Source organism: Dendrobates tinctorius, unplaced genomic scaffold, assembly GCF_039654945.1.
Source record: "Dendrobates tinctorius isolate UK_male_01 unplaced genomic scaffold, ASM3965494v1 ptg000009l, whole genome shotgun sequence".
In the NCBI taxonomy this organism is placed as follows: Eukaryota; Metazoa; Chordata; class Amphibia; order Anura; family Dendrobatidae; genus Dendrobates; species Dendrobates tinctorius.
Genome location: NW_027361677.1, coordinates 16007710 through 16022498, shown reverse-complemented (window position 1 = coordinate 16022498; position 14789 = coordinate 16007710).

Below are 14789 nucleotides of genomic sequence, written 5' to 3'. Positions count from 1 at the left end.
CAAACAATCTGGACAATGTTTCCGCATTAGGTAGAGCTGACAAAGGTACAAAATGTGCCTGCTTACTAAACCTGTCCACTACAACCCAGACAACGGTATTACCCTAGGAGGGGGGAAGGTTGGTGATGAAATCCATGGACAGATGAGTCCATGGTCTCTCAGGAATTGGCAGTGGTACCAATTCCCCGGCCGGCCAGTTATGGGGAGTTTTAGCACGGGCACAAACCTCACACGCAGACACATACTCCCCAACATCAGAGGCTAAAGAAAACCACCAGAATATTTTAGCAATGGCCTTCCAGGTGGCTGAGATCCCTGGATATCCACCCAGAACTGAATCATGGAACTCCTGGAGGACCTTGAGACGAAACTGAGCTGGCACAAAAAGTTTATCCACCGGCTTAGCTGGAGGTGCAAAAGACTGGGCTTCCCGAATCTCCCGTTACAACACATTAGAAACACCTGCCACCATCACCCCAGGCTGAAGAATGGAGGATGGAGGTTCCGGGGGGGACACCGGATCTAGACTGCGTGACAACACATCCGCTCTGACATTCTTGGATCCTGGCCGAAAAGTGATCGAGAAGTTGAATCGGGAAAAAAAAGTGACCATCTAGCCTGTCTGGGAGTCAACCTTTTAGCTGACTCAACGTAAGCTAGGTTTTTGTGGTCCGTGATTACAGTTATAGGATGGACAGCCCCCTCCAAAAAATGCCTCCATTCTTCAAATGCCAATTTTACGGCCAGAAGTTCCCGATTCCCCACATCATAGTTTCTCTCCGCAGGGGAGAATTTCTTTGAGAAAAAGGCGCAAGGTCTTAAATTGGTCAAAGTGGCGGGTCCCTGGGACAATACCGCCCCCACCCCCACCTCTGAGGCGTCTACCTCAACAATAAATTTTTCAGACGGGTCCGGTTGAATAAGAACTGGGGCAGACATGAAACATTTTTTCAAAAACTGAAATGCTGCTACCGCTGCGGTTGACCAATTCTTGATATCAGCCCCCTTTTGAGTCATGTCTGTGAGGGGTTTAACCACCTGTGAGAACCCCCTTATAAATTTACGATAGTAATTGGCGAATCCTAGGAAACGCTGCAGGGCCTTCAAATCACAAGGTTGAACCCACTCGACAATGGCCTGCACCTTATTAGGATCCATGTGATACCCTTCAGCAGACACGATGAACCCCAGAAAAGACAGTTCCTGAACAAAAAATAAACATTTTTCAAGTTTAGCAAAAAGACAGTTCTCCCGGAGCCTTTGGAGAACTGCCCGAACATGACCAATGTGAGCCTGTTTATCAGGAGAGTAGATTAAAATGTCATCCACATATACCACCATAAAACATCCAATCAAATCAGAGAACACATGATTTATGAAATTTTGGAAGACCGCTGGAGCATTGGTCAGGCCGAAAGGCATGACCAAATTTTCAAACAACCCTTCAGTAGTGAGAAAAGCGGTTTTCCACTCATCTCCATCCCGGACTCGGATAAGGTTATACGCTCCCAGTAGATCTAATTTCGAAAACCATTTAGCTCTGGACAACTGATTGTATAAATCAGGAATAAGTGGAAGGGGATACGTATTCCTCACAGTCATTTTATTTAACTCATGAAAATCGAGGCATGGGCGTAAACCACCGTCTTTTTTCTTTACAAAAAAGAACCCCGCCGCCACAGGAGAAACAGAAGGATGAATATGTCCCTTACGGAGACTCTCGGAAATATATTCCTTCATTGCAGCCCGTTCCGGACCCGAGAGGTTATACAAGCGGGCTTTGGGCAATTTAGCAATAGGAACTAGGTCAATGGCACAATCAAATGGGCGGTGTGGTGGTAAAACCTCAGCCTTTTTTTAGGAGAAAATGTCCGTATAGTCTATCAGGCACTCCAGAATACCTTCCAGACTCACGGACGACACAGAAACAAGACATTTCTCAGAGCAATAGGGACCCCATTTAACAATGTCCTGAGATTCCCAATTAATCACAGGATTATGCAAATGTAACCAGGGGAACCCCAACACCAGTCCAGCAGGCAGGTTGTTCATTACAAAACATGAAATACGTTCCTGGTGCAAGGAACTCACTTTAAGGAGAAACTCTTCAGTACGAAACATAATGTCATTCTTATCCAGTGGTGTTTTGTCAATGGCAACAATGTGAATAGGAGACTCCAACCTAACTGTCCCTAACTTACACCTGGACACTAATTCAGAGTCAATAAAGTTCAATGATGATCCGCAAAATCGAAGGCAGATGTGGATGCGGAGACACCCCCACAACAAAGTTCCACTTGCAACAACATTTTAGAGAAGGCAGAAAAAGGTACCTGTTATGAATGAGTCACCGTAGGAGGCAAAAATAGAAATGCTAGCTAAGTCCAGAAAACCAGAGAAGTTGGCAGCTATCGGATTGCAGACCCCTGAACCTATCAACACAACTAGCAGTAGCCGTGGGGGGCTCCTACGATGCCCTAGGCCCCTCGATCACAGCCGGAGGACTACATAGCCTAAAGACAGAAAGGGAAATCTAAACTGCCCCAGAGCAGACCCCAAAGCAAAAGGCAGCCCCCCACATATAATGACGGTGAAGCAAGAAGAAAGAACAAAACACAGACAGAAAGATAGACTGAGCAAAGATGGGGCCCACGCTAGCTTAGATAGGAAAGGACAGGAAGGCTGCTGTCTGCAATCCGTGAAAAAACCCTATGAAAATAAGAGCCAACAAACTGAAAGTTAAAAAGGCCCTGAAGACGCTAGGCTTCAAAAAAGCTATGTCAGTACTCAGGAATATTCTGAAGACAGAGCAACAGGCAAAAGGAGATTCAGCTCACCCCAACAGGGAATGGCAGAATCCAGAAAAGCAAGGAAAACAAGACACTAATGCAAAAAGGCAAAGCAGAAATCTTAGCTTTAGATGAGCAGGAATCAGACTGGTTTCCTAGAAGTCCAAAGAGAAATCACCCGCAGGCCAGAAGGGCGTCGGCAGCCTTATATCCAGTCATTAACTCCACTCAGCCAGTCATCATCATCAGCCCCAGGTGTTTGACAATCAGGCTCACTACCTTTCTTCACCAGAAGAGGGAGTTCCTCGGGCCTCAGTAGTGAAGGGGAAAATGAACTCACAACAGTACCTCCCCCTTGAGGAGGGGTCACCGAACCCAAACCACGCCACCAGGGCGATAAGGGTGAGCACGATGAAAGGCACGCACCAATCTTTTGGCATGAATATCAGAGGCAGAGACCCAGGAATTATCCTCCTGACCATAACCCTTCCACTTAACCAAATACTGGAGTCTCTGTCTAGCCAGACGGGAATCCAGTACTTTCTCTACCTCATAATCCATGTTACCTTCAACCAATACAGGGTCTGGAGGTGCAACCCCTGGAACAACAGGTTCAACAAACCTCTTCAACAAAGATTTATGGAACACATTATGGATTTTAAATGTAACAGGAAGAGCCAAACGAAAAGAGACCGGATTAATAATCTCCAAAATCTTGTAAGGTCCAATAAATCTAGGCTTAAACTTAGGAGAAGCCACCTTCATAGCAATATTTTTTGATGATAACCACACCATATCACCAATCTTAAATTGGGGACCAATGGTCCTATGTCGGTTGGAAAACCGCTGGGCCTTTTCCTGGGAGAGAGAACTTATCCACCACTTGGTCCCAGATCTGGTGCATTCTCTCCACCACAGTGTCAACCCCTGGGCAGGCAGAGGGCTCCACCTGCCCTGAAGAAAATCGAGGATGAAACCCAAAGTTACAAAAAAAAGGAGACATCAAAGTGGCAGAACTAGCTCTATTATTTAAAGCAAATTCGGCCAAGGGCAAAAATGAAACCCAATCATCCTGATCAGCAGAAATAAAACATCTCAAATATGACTCCAAGGTCTGGTTTGTTCTCTCTGTCTGCCCATTGGTCTGAGGGTGAAAAGCAGAGGAGGACAACTGAATTCCCAGCTTGGAACAGAAAGTTCTCCAAAATCTAGACACAAACTGGACTCCTCTGTCAGATACAATGTTCTCAGGAATCCCGTGCAAGCGAACCACCTGTTGTAAAAACAGGGGCACCAATTCAGAGGAAGACGGCAACTTAGGGAGTGGTACAAGATGAACCATCTTAGAGAACCTATCACAAATCACCCAAATAACAGTCATCCTTTGAGAGACAGGCATATCAGAGATGAAATCCATTGAAATATGGGTCCATGGCCTCTTGGGGACAGGCAAAGGCATCAACAACCCACTAGAGCGAGAACACGATTTAGACCGGGAGCACGTCCCACAGGACTGCACAAAATTCCTGACATCACGAGACAAGGAGGGCCACCAAAAAGACCGACTCACCAGATCTCTAGTACCAAAAATACCTGGATGACCAGCCAAAGCAGAGCAATGAACTTCAGACATCACTCTCTTCTTCCACTGGTCAGGAACATACAACTTTCCACTGGGACAACGCTCAGGTTTGTCCTCCTGGAACTCTTCCAGAGCACGTCTCAAATCGGGCGAGATGGCAGAAAGAACTACCCCTTCGCCTAAGATGGTAGCAGGCTTGGTCACCACAGGAGAATCAGCAAAGAAGCTCCTAGAGAGGGCGTCTGCCTTGACATTCTTAGTTCCAGGAAGAAAAGAAACCACAAAATCAAAACGAGTAAAAAACAAGGCCCACCTAGCCTGTCTAGGGTTCAAGCGCTTAGCCGACTCTAGGTAAATCAAATTCTTGTGGTCAGTGAGGACCACGACTTGATGCTTAGCTCCCTCCAACCAATGTCTCCACTAGAGTTGAGCGAAACGGGTCGAAAAAATTCAAAAGTCGCCGACTTTTGGCAAAGTCGGGTTTCATGAAACGAAACCCGACCCTAGGATGAGGTCGGCCACGAGGTCGGCGACTTACGCGCCAAAGTCGCGTTTCAAAAGTTTGTTTTGCGCTCTTTTTCAGCCAATCAGGATCCACGGACACTGTGGGCAACGTGATGACCTAGGCACGGGTCACCACCATCTTTCAGAAGGGCATGCAAGTGATTGGCTTGCTTTGGTGGGCGTCACAGGGGGTATAAAAGGGCGTGCACGCCGACCGCCATCTTACTTCTGCCGATCTTAGTATAGGGAGAGGTTGCTGCTGATTCTGTAGGGAGAGCGTTAGGCAGGGAAGAAGACAAAAAAACTGCTTCTGCTGCTAGCGATTTGGCCTGCACAACACACAAGTCACTGTGTGTGTAGTGCAAGGGGAGGCTATATAGTGGTGTATCAGTGGTGTTGGTTGTTGGGCTGCCTTTTAAGGCTTCCTGACACGCTGGCATTGCTGTTTACCCACTGCTCCGCAAACTGCTTTTTTAAAAGCAATCCAATCTCCCTTATCCTCTAGTCACTTTTGTCACATCTGTGCCATCGAGCGTGTCACATAGCGCTCAGATATCAGTGGGCCTCACACAATCCACAAGTGTCCAGTGTCCAAAAGTGTGCGCAGAGATTCAAAATCTCCATTATCCTCTCGTCACTTTGGTCACAGGCAGCTGTGCCATCGAGCGTGTCACATAGCGCTCAGATATCAGTGGGCCTCACACAATCCACAAGTGTCCAGTGTCCAAAAGTGTGCGCAGAGATTCAAAATCTTCATTATCCTCTCGTCACTTTGGTCACAGGCAGCTGTGCCATCGAGCGTGTCACATAGCGCTCAGATATCAGTGGGCCTCACACAATCCACAAGTGTCCAGTGTCCAAAAGTGTGCGCAGAGATTCAAAATCTCCATTATCCTCTCGTCACTTTGGTCACAGGCAGCTGTGCCATCGAGCGTGTCACATAGCGCTCAGATATCAGTGGGCCTCACACAATCCACAAGTGTCCAGTGTCCAAAAGTGTGCGCAGAGATTCAAAATCTCCATTATCCTCTCGTCACTTTGGTCACAGGCAGCTGTGCCATCGAGCGTGTCACATAGCGCTCAGATATCAGTGGGCCTCACACAATCCACAAGTGTCCAGTGTCCAAAAGTGTGCGCAGAGATTCAAAATCTCCATTATCCTCTCGTCACTTTTGTCACAGGCAGCTGTGCCATCGAGCGTGTCACATAGCGCTCAGATATCAGTGGGCCTCACACAATCCACAAGTGTCCAGTGTCCAAAAGTGTGCGCAGAGATTCAAAATCTCCATTATCCTCTTGTCACTTTGGTCACAGGCAGCTGTGCCATCGAGCCTGTCACATAGCGCTCAGATATCAGTGGGCCTCACACAATCCACAAGTGTCCAGTGTCCAAAAGTGTGCGCAGAGATTCAAAATCTCCATTATCCTCTCGTCACTTTGGTCACAGGCAGCTGTGCCATCGAGCGTGTCACATAGCGCTCAGATATCAGTGGGCCTCACACAATCCACAAGTGTCCAGTGTCCAAAAGTGTGCGCAGAGATTCAAAATCTCCATTATCCTCTCGTCACTTTGGTCACAGGCAGCTGTGCCATCGAGCGTGTCACATAGCGCTCAGATATCAGTGGGCCTCACACAATCCACAAGTGTCCAGTGTCCAAAAGTGTGCGCAGAGATTCAAAATCTCCATTATCCTCTTGTCACTTTGGTCACAGGCAGCTGTGCCATCGAGCGTGTCACATAGCGCTCAGATATCAGTGGGCCTCACACAATCCACAAGTGTCCAGTGTCCAAAAGTGTGCGCAGAGATTCAAAATCTCCATTATCCTCTCGTCACTTTGGTCACAGGCAGCTGTGCCATCGAGCCTGTCACATAGCGCTCAGATATCAGTGGGCCTCACACAATCCACAAGTGTCCAGTGTCCAAAAGTGTGCGCAGAGATTCAAAATCTCCATTATCCTCTCGTCACTTTGGTCACAGGCAGCTGTGCCATCGAGCGTGTCACATAGCGCTCAGATATCAGTGGGCCTCACACAATCCACAAGTGTCCAGTGTCCAAAAGTGTGCGCAGAGATTCAAAATCTCCATTATCCTCTCGTCACTTTGGTCACAGGCAGCTGTGCCATCGAGCGTGTCACATAGCGCTCAGATATCAGTGGGCCTCACACAATCCACAAGTGTCCAGTGTCCAAAAGTGTGTGCAGAAATTCTAAATCTCCCTTATCCTCTCATCACTTTTGTCACTGCTGTGCCATCGAGCCTGTGACATAGCGCTCAGATATCAGTGGGCCTCACACAATCCAAAAGTGTCCACTGTCCACAAATGTGTGCAGAAATTCTAAATCTCCCCTGTCCTATAGACACCTTGTACCTTGTTTTACATTACTATATATTTTGTTGTATTTTGTCTACATTTCTACCAAAAATGAGGAAGGCTGGTGGAAGAGGCCGTGGAATTGGGCGGGGGTTGGCAGCTGGTAATGATGGTGTTGGTGGTGGATCTGATGGTAGTGGCAAGAGCAAAATAGGACCGAATGCAGGAGGTGCTGACCCTGCGTCATCGTCTGTCTACATAAGGCCTCGAACGCTTAGTTTTCTAGGAGTTGGCAAACCGCTTTTAAAGGCAGAGCATCAGGAAAAAGTTTTGTCTTACATTGCTGACTCAGCCTCCAGCTCTATCGCCTCCTCTTCTTCAGTTGTAAAAAGTAAAAGCACTGAGTCGTCATTGGAGGCTCATGTTCATGAACCACACCTTTCCTTGTGTCCTTCACCCCAACCAAGATTGAAGGATGACGCAGGCCATACTACTGATTACTCCATGGAGCTGTTTTCACATACCATGCCTGGATTATCAAGTCAAATGGTGAATTACCCAGGCCAAGATGAATCTGACATGGAGTGCACTGATGCACAGCCGCTGATGGATGATTCTGCTGGTACATTCACTCAGAGCACTACATTGTCCTCGCAGTGTACAGAGCCAGATTTTGACCCTGATGAGACTCAGGTGCCCCTTCCCGCACACTATACCACCATACACGGTGACACAGAGAAAGGTGCACATGACATAGAAGAGGAGGTGATGGATGACCCAGTTGTTGACCCAGATTGGCATCCATTGGGGGAAGAGGGTGCTGCTTCCAATAGCTCAGATGAGGAGCATTCACAGCAGACATTGACATCGCAACAGCTGTTATCTGGCAGGCCCGGAGCACTCCAAAGACAGGTTCCAAACATCAAAAGAGTTGCTGGACAGCTTGTCCAGAGGGTCAAAAGATCACAGCGTGCTAGGCCGCAAAATGTCTGCCAAAGTAGGAAGAGTGCAGTGTGGCACTTTTTTGAACAAAATCCTCATGATCAGGCCAAGGTTATCTGTAAGAAGTGCGCAAAGACCTTTAGCCGAGGGAAAAATCTGAAAAATTTGAATACCAGTTGCATGCTTAGACATTTAACCAGCATGCACTTGCAAGCATGGACACAACACCAAACCTCAAGTGCCACATGTGCAACTGATCACAACGAAGGTAGTCAGCAACGCTACATTGTTTCCCCCACTGTAAGCCCACCGGTTAGCACAGCAGCAAATGTTGAGGTGTCGTTGCAAGGCCACAGCAGTCAGGGAATCCCACTGTTATATCAACGAAAGACTGATTCTAGGCCATCAGAAAGAACACCAACTCCATCACCATCATCAACCATCTCTCAGTCCGCCCTGTCCACCGCTACTTCCACCATATGCAGCTCTCAAGTCCAGCTCACCCTCCCAGACACTATGAGTAGGTCAAGAAAGTACTCAGTCTCTCATCCGCGTACACTGGGTTTGAACGCCCACATTGCCAAACTAATCTCGTTTGAGATGATGCCCTTTCGGTTGGTGGAAAGCACAGCTTTCCGCGAACTCATGGCCTATGCAGTACCACGCTATGACCTACCCAGTCGCCACTTCTTCTCTCGCAAAGCCATCCCAGCCCTCCACCATCATGTGAAAGACCGCATTGTCCATGCACTCAAGCAGTCAGTGAGCGGAAAGGTGCACCTCACAACTGATGCATGGTCTAGTCGGCATGGCCAGGGCCGTTACGTGTCCATCACTGCGCACTGGGTTAATGTGGTGGATGCAGGGTCCACAGGGGACAGCAGTAGTGGGACAGTGCTGCCTAGCCCACGGTATAGGAAACCGTTGGCTGTAGGCGTTCGACCCTCCTCCTCCTCCTCCTCCTCCAGAAGCGAAAGCTCGTCCACAGAGCGCAGTCGTACGAGCACTCCATCTGCAGCTGCCACTGTTGCACACGATGTGTCCCCCTATCGAGCAGCTAGTGGAAAGCGTCAGCAGGCTGTGTTGCAGATGATGTGTTTGGGCGACAGACACACCGCCGAGGTGCTGGCCGAGTACTTGAAGCGACAAACTGAGTCATGGCTGGGCAGTGTACATCTTGAGGCAGGCAAGGTAGTTAGTGATAACGGGCGTAATTTTGTGGCAGCCATAGCCCTTTCAAAACTCAGCCACATACCTTGCTTGGCTCACACCTTGAACCTGGTGGTGCAGTGTTTCCTCAAAAATTATCCGGAGTTAACAGCCCTGCTCCAGAAGGTGCGAAGACTGTGCGCGCACATCCGCCGGTCGCCTGTACACTCCGTTCGTATGCAGAAGCTGCAGCGATTGCTCCACCTTCCCAACCACCGCCTCATTATCGACATTGCAACAAGGTGGAACTCCACCCTGCACATGGTGGAGCGGCTGTGCGAGCAGAGGCAGGCCATAATGCATTTGTGGGAGGATACACGGCCAGGCACTTTGAGAGCAGACATGGAGTTGACAGGCGTGCAGTGGTCGAAGCTGAAAGACCTTTGTAAAGTCCTTCAGTGTTTTGAGGAATGCACACGGCTGGTAAGCGCAGACGACGCCATCCTAAGCATGAGCATCCCACTTATGCGTCTGCTCATGCAAACTTTGACGCACCTTAAGGAGCAGGCGTCTGCAGCCAATGTTGATGAGGAGGAAGAGGAGGAGGGAATCCTTGATGACATTCAGCCATTGTCTGCTCAGGGACCTCTCCTGGACGAGGTGGAGGAAGAAGAGGAGGAGGAGGAGGATGATGGGGATGATTACTTAGGGGAGGAGGATGCATCTCGTGGGGCAAGTGAAAATGTTGGCGTGGCAAGGTCTGGTACAGGGTTTGTGCGTGACTGGAGGGATGTGGATTTGCCAGAAAGTGCTCCTCCACCCAGCACTCGCAGTGCATCATTGACACCGGGAACATTGGCCCACATGTCAGATTATGCCTTGCTGATCCTAAAAAGGGACCCCCGCATTGCCAAAATGATGAACGATGACGACTACTGGTTGGCCAGCATCCTGGATCCACGCTATAAAGGCAAATCACAAAACATCATGCCACAGGAGAACCTTGACCTAATATTGGCTAATAAACAAGCAACTCTGGTAAATCGGTTGCTTGAGGCATTCCCAGCACACAGCAGCGGTGATGGTTCTCACACGAGCCGTACGGGCCGGGAGCAGCTTGGCAGAGGTGTTCGTGGTGCACACAGCAGAAGTGGTGTTGGAGACAGGGGTTTCAGGACAATGTTGTGGACTGTTTTTTCAAATACCGCTCACACAACTGGTAATACTGCATCGATGGAAAGTGACAGGAGACAGCAGTTGTCAACTATGGTTACAAACTACTTTTCCTCCCATATCGATGTTCTCCCACACAGGTCATTCCCCTTTGACTATTGGGCCGCTAAACTGGACACCTGGCCTGAATTGGCCCAATATGCCTTACAGGAGCTCGCTTGCCCAGCTGCAAGTGTGCTATCGGAAAGAGTCTTCAGTGCAGCTGGATCAATCCAGACAGAAAAAAGGACCCGTCTGTCAACCCAAAATGTGGATGATCTAACCTTCATTAAAATGAACCACGCATGGGTTTCCAAGGATTTTGTCCCACCTTCCCCTGATGACACATAGGGTGACAGAAAAATGGCTTGCTTTGGTCCACCTCTTCCTGGTACTTCACCTATTTCGCCTTTTGCATCAGCTGAATGTCCAACATCAACATATGCCACTTTCTAAAACTCCCTAACTGTGCTGCCTCCCCCCCCATGGCCGGGGTCACCACCTAGTGCACGACACCGTGCGAGTGCCGTTGCCCTGGACAGGTGGGTAGGCCGACTCTTGGGCGCGGGCACTGGCACAGGGATCCTCATAGTGCAATCAAGTGTCTCTGACGGTGGTGGTGCACACCCGCCGTCAGACACACCGCTGTACTATGAGGGGCCCAGTGCCAGTACCGACGCCCACGAGTGGGCCCCCCTTGCTTGGGCAGGGCCCCAGCATTTGCAATCTTTACCTCTCCCTGCTCCTCCGCTGTGTAATCTGGGCCGTCAAATCCATACTGTGCCTGACACCGTCTGAGCCTGCCTCCTGAGACATATATTTTGAATGTGTATGCTATCCATACATGTTATCCGGGGATACGGTACCCTTTCTAACCTTTGTGCAATCACGTGCAATCCATACTGGGCCTAACACCGTCTGAGCCTGCCTCCTGAGACATATATTTTGAATGTGTACGCTATCCATACATGTTATCCGGGGATACGGTACCCTTTCTAACCTTTGTGCAGTCACGTGCAATCCATACTGGGCCTAACACCGTCTGAGCCTGCCTCCTGAGACATATATTTTGAATGTGTACGCTATCCATACATGTTATCCGGGGATACGGTACCCTTTCTAACCTTTGTGCAATCACATGCAATCCATACTGGGCCTAACACCGTCTGAGCCTGCCTCCTGAGACATATATTTTGAATGTGTACGCTATCCATACATGTTATCCTGGGATACGGTACCCTTTCTAACCTTTGTGCAATCACGTGCAATCCATACTGGGCCTAACACCGTCTGAGCCTACCTCCTGAGACATATATTTTGAAAGTGTACGCTATCCATACATGTTATCCGGGGATACGGTACCCTTTCTAACCTTTGTGCAATCACGTGCAATCCATACTGGGCCTAACATCGTCTGAGCCTGCCTCCTGAGACATATATTTTGAATGTGTACGCTATCCATACATGTTATCCGGGGATACGGTACCCTTTCTAACCTTTGTGCAATCACGTGCAATCCATACTGGGCCTAACACCGTCTGAGCCTGCCTCCTGAGACATATATTTTGAATGTGTACGCTATCCATACATGTTATCCGGGGATTCGGTACCCTTTCTAACCTTTGTGCAATCACGTGCAATCCATACTGGGCCTAACACCGTCTGAGCCTGCCTCCTGAGACATATATTTTGAATGTGTACGCTATCCATACATGTTATCTGGGGATATGGTACCCTTTCTAACCTTTGTGCAATCACGTGCAATCCATACTGGGCCTAACACCGTCTGAGCCTGCCTCCTGAGACATATATTTTGAATGTGTACGCTATCCATACATGTTATCCGGGGATACGGTACCCTTTCTAACCTTTGTGCAATCACGTGCAATCCATACTGGGCCTAACACCGTCTGAGCCTGCCTCCTGAGACATATATTTTGAATGTGTACGCTATCCATACATGTTATCCGGGGATACGGTACCCTTTCTAACCTTTGTGCAATCACGTGCAATCCATACTGGGCCTAACACCGTCTGAGCCTGCCTCCTGAGACATATATTTTGAATGTGTACGCTATCCATACATGTTATCCGGGGATACGGTACCCTTTCTAACCTTTGTGCAATCACGTGCAATCCATACTGTGCCTGACACCGTCTGAGCCTGCCTCCTGAGACATATATTTTGAATGTGTACGCTATCCATACATGTTATCCAGGGATACGGTACCCTTTCTAACCTTTGTGCAATCACGTGCAATCCATACTGGGCGTGAGAACGGCTGGCGAGCTGTTAAGCAAGCTAGAGCACCTGTCCAGACAAGTACAGGGATTCCCTAGCGAGGAGACTTATTTGATTGTTTTCAATGTTGGGACAGCAATTTTTGGGGAGCACTATACTCTGGAGAATGATAGATGGGGCCCACCATACACTGGAACATTCCAAAGGTGGACATCAGTCACTGGAGCAGCATTTACAGGGCCCATTATACACTAGAGCATTAGAAATGGGGCCCATTATGTTTGGAGCATTATTTGGGCCCATAAGACAGTGGAGCTTCATCCATGGGGACCAACATATACTGTAGCATTATGTGGAGCTCATCATATACTGTTTCAAACATTATATGGGACCAATGATTCTGTATGGAGAAATAGATGGGCCTCGTCATGAGATGTAAAAAGTGAGGTATTTTTCATTGTACTATACCGCTATTTATCTGCGGTATCGGAGCATGATGAGTTGTGGTATGTGTTAAAGGGGCGCTCTTTCGCCCAGGGCACATGAAAACCTGCAGCCAGCCCTCCTCCCCCCACAACTTTAGCCAAATAACCCCCATTTTTCAGTGCGTAACTTATATTATGAAGTTAATTAATGTTGACAAGCTTAAGTAAGAAGAATTGATGCTTTTGGCATTCAAATGGGCACTGTAGGTGTGTTTCCTGTCCTCCTCTCACTGCCGACTTTTATTCCCCATTGACTTACATTGGGTTTCGTGTTTCGGGACGACCCCGACTTTTCCCTATAATTGGACGATCTTGCTCGACCCGACTTTTGGAAAAGTCGGGTTTCACGAAACGAAACGCGACCCTAAAAAACCAAAAGTCGCTCAACTCTAGTCTCCACTCCTCAAATGCCCATTTCATGGTTAACAGTTCCCGATTCCCCACATCATAGTTACGTTCAGATGGAGAGAACTTTCGGGAAAAGAAAGCACAGGGATTCATTTTAGATGTCACAGGATCCTTTTGGGACAAAACAGCTCCTGCACCAATCTCACAAGCATCCACCTCTACCTGGAACGGAAGTGAGACATCAGGTTGCCCGCAAAACCGGGGCGGAGGTGAATCTTCGCTTCAGCTCCTGAAAGGAAGAAACAGCCTCCGGAGACCAATTTAACACATCAGCACCCTTCTTAGTCAAATCAGTCAATGGCTTGGCAATACTAGAAAATTTTGCTATAAATTTCCGATAAAAATTAGCAAAACCCAAAAACTTCTGGAGGGCCTTCAAAGAAGTGGGCTGAACCCAATCGTAAATGGCCTGTACCTTGGCCGGGTCCATTTCAATAGTTGACGGGGACAAAATAAATCCCAAAAAAGAAATCCTCTGTACTCCAAAAAGGCATTTAGATCCTTTGACATACAGGGAATTCTTCCTCAAGATCCGGAACACAGTCCGAATATGTTCCACATGAGAATCCCAATCCTTGGAGAAGATCAAAATATCATCCAGATAGATAATCAAAAATTTATCGACAAAATCTTGGAAAATATCGTTCATGAAGCACTGGAAGACAGAAGGGGCATTAGTGAGCCCAAAAGGCATCACCAGGTACTCAAAATGTCCCTCCGGAGTATTAAACGCCATCTTCCATTCATCCCCATGCTTAATGCGAATAAGATTATACGCCCCCCTGAGGTCAAGCTTGGTAAACCAGCAAGCACCTTTAACTCTGGAGAATAGATCAGAAATCAGGGGTAACGGATACTGATATTTAACAGTAATTTTGTTGAGAGCACGATAATCAATACAAGGTCTTAATGATCCATCCTTTTTGGCTACAAAAAAAACCCCGGCACCTAAGGGTGACGAGGATGGTCTAATATGACCCTTCTCCAACGCCTCCTTAATATAGGACCGCATAGCCTCGTGCTCGGGTACAGATAAATTGAAGAGCCGACCCTTGGGAAATTTACACCCCGGGCTCAGTTCAATAGCACAGTCATAACTCCTATGAGGAGGCAGAGACGCAGACTCATTCTCACTAAATACATCATAAAAGTCTGCCAAATAA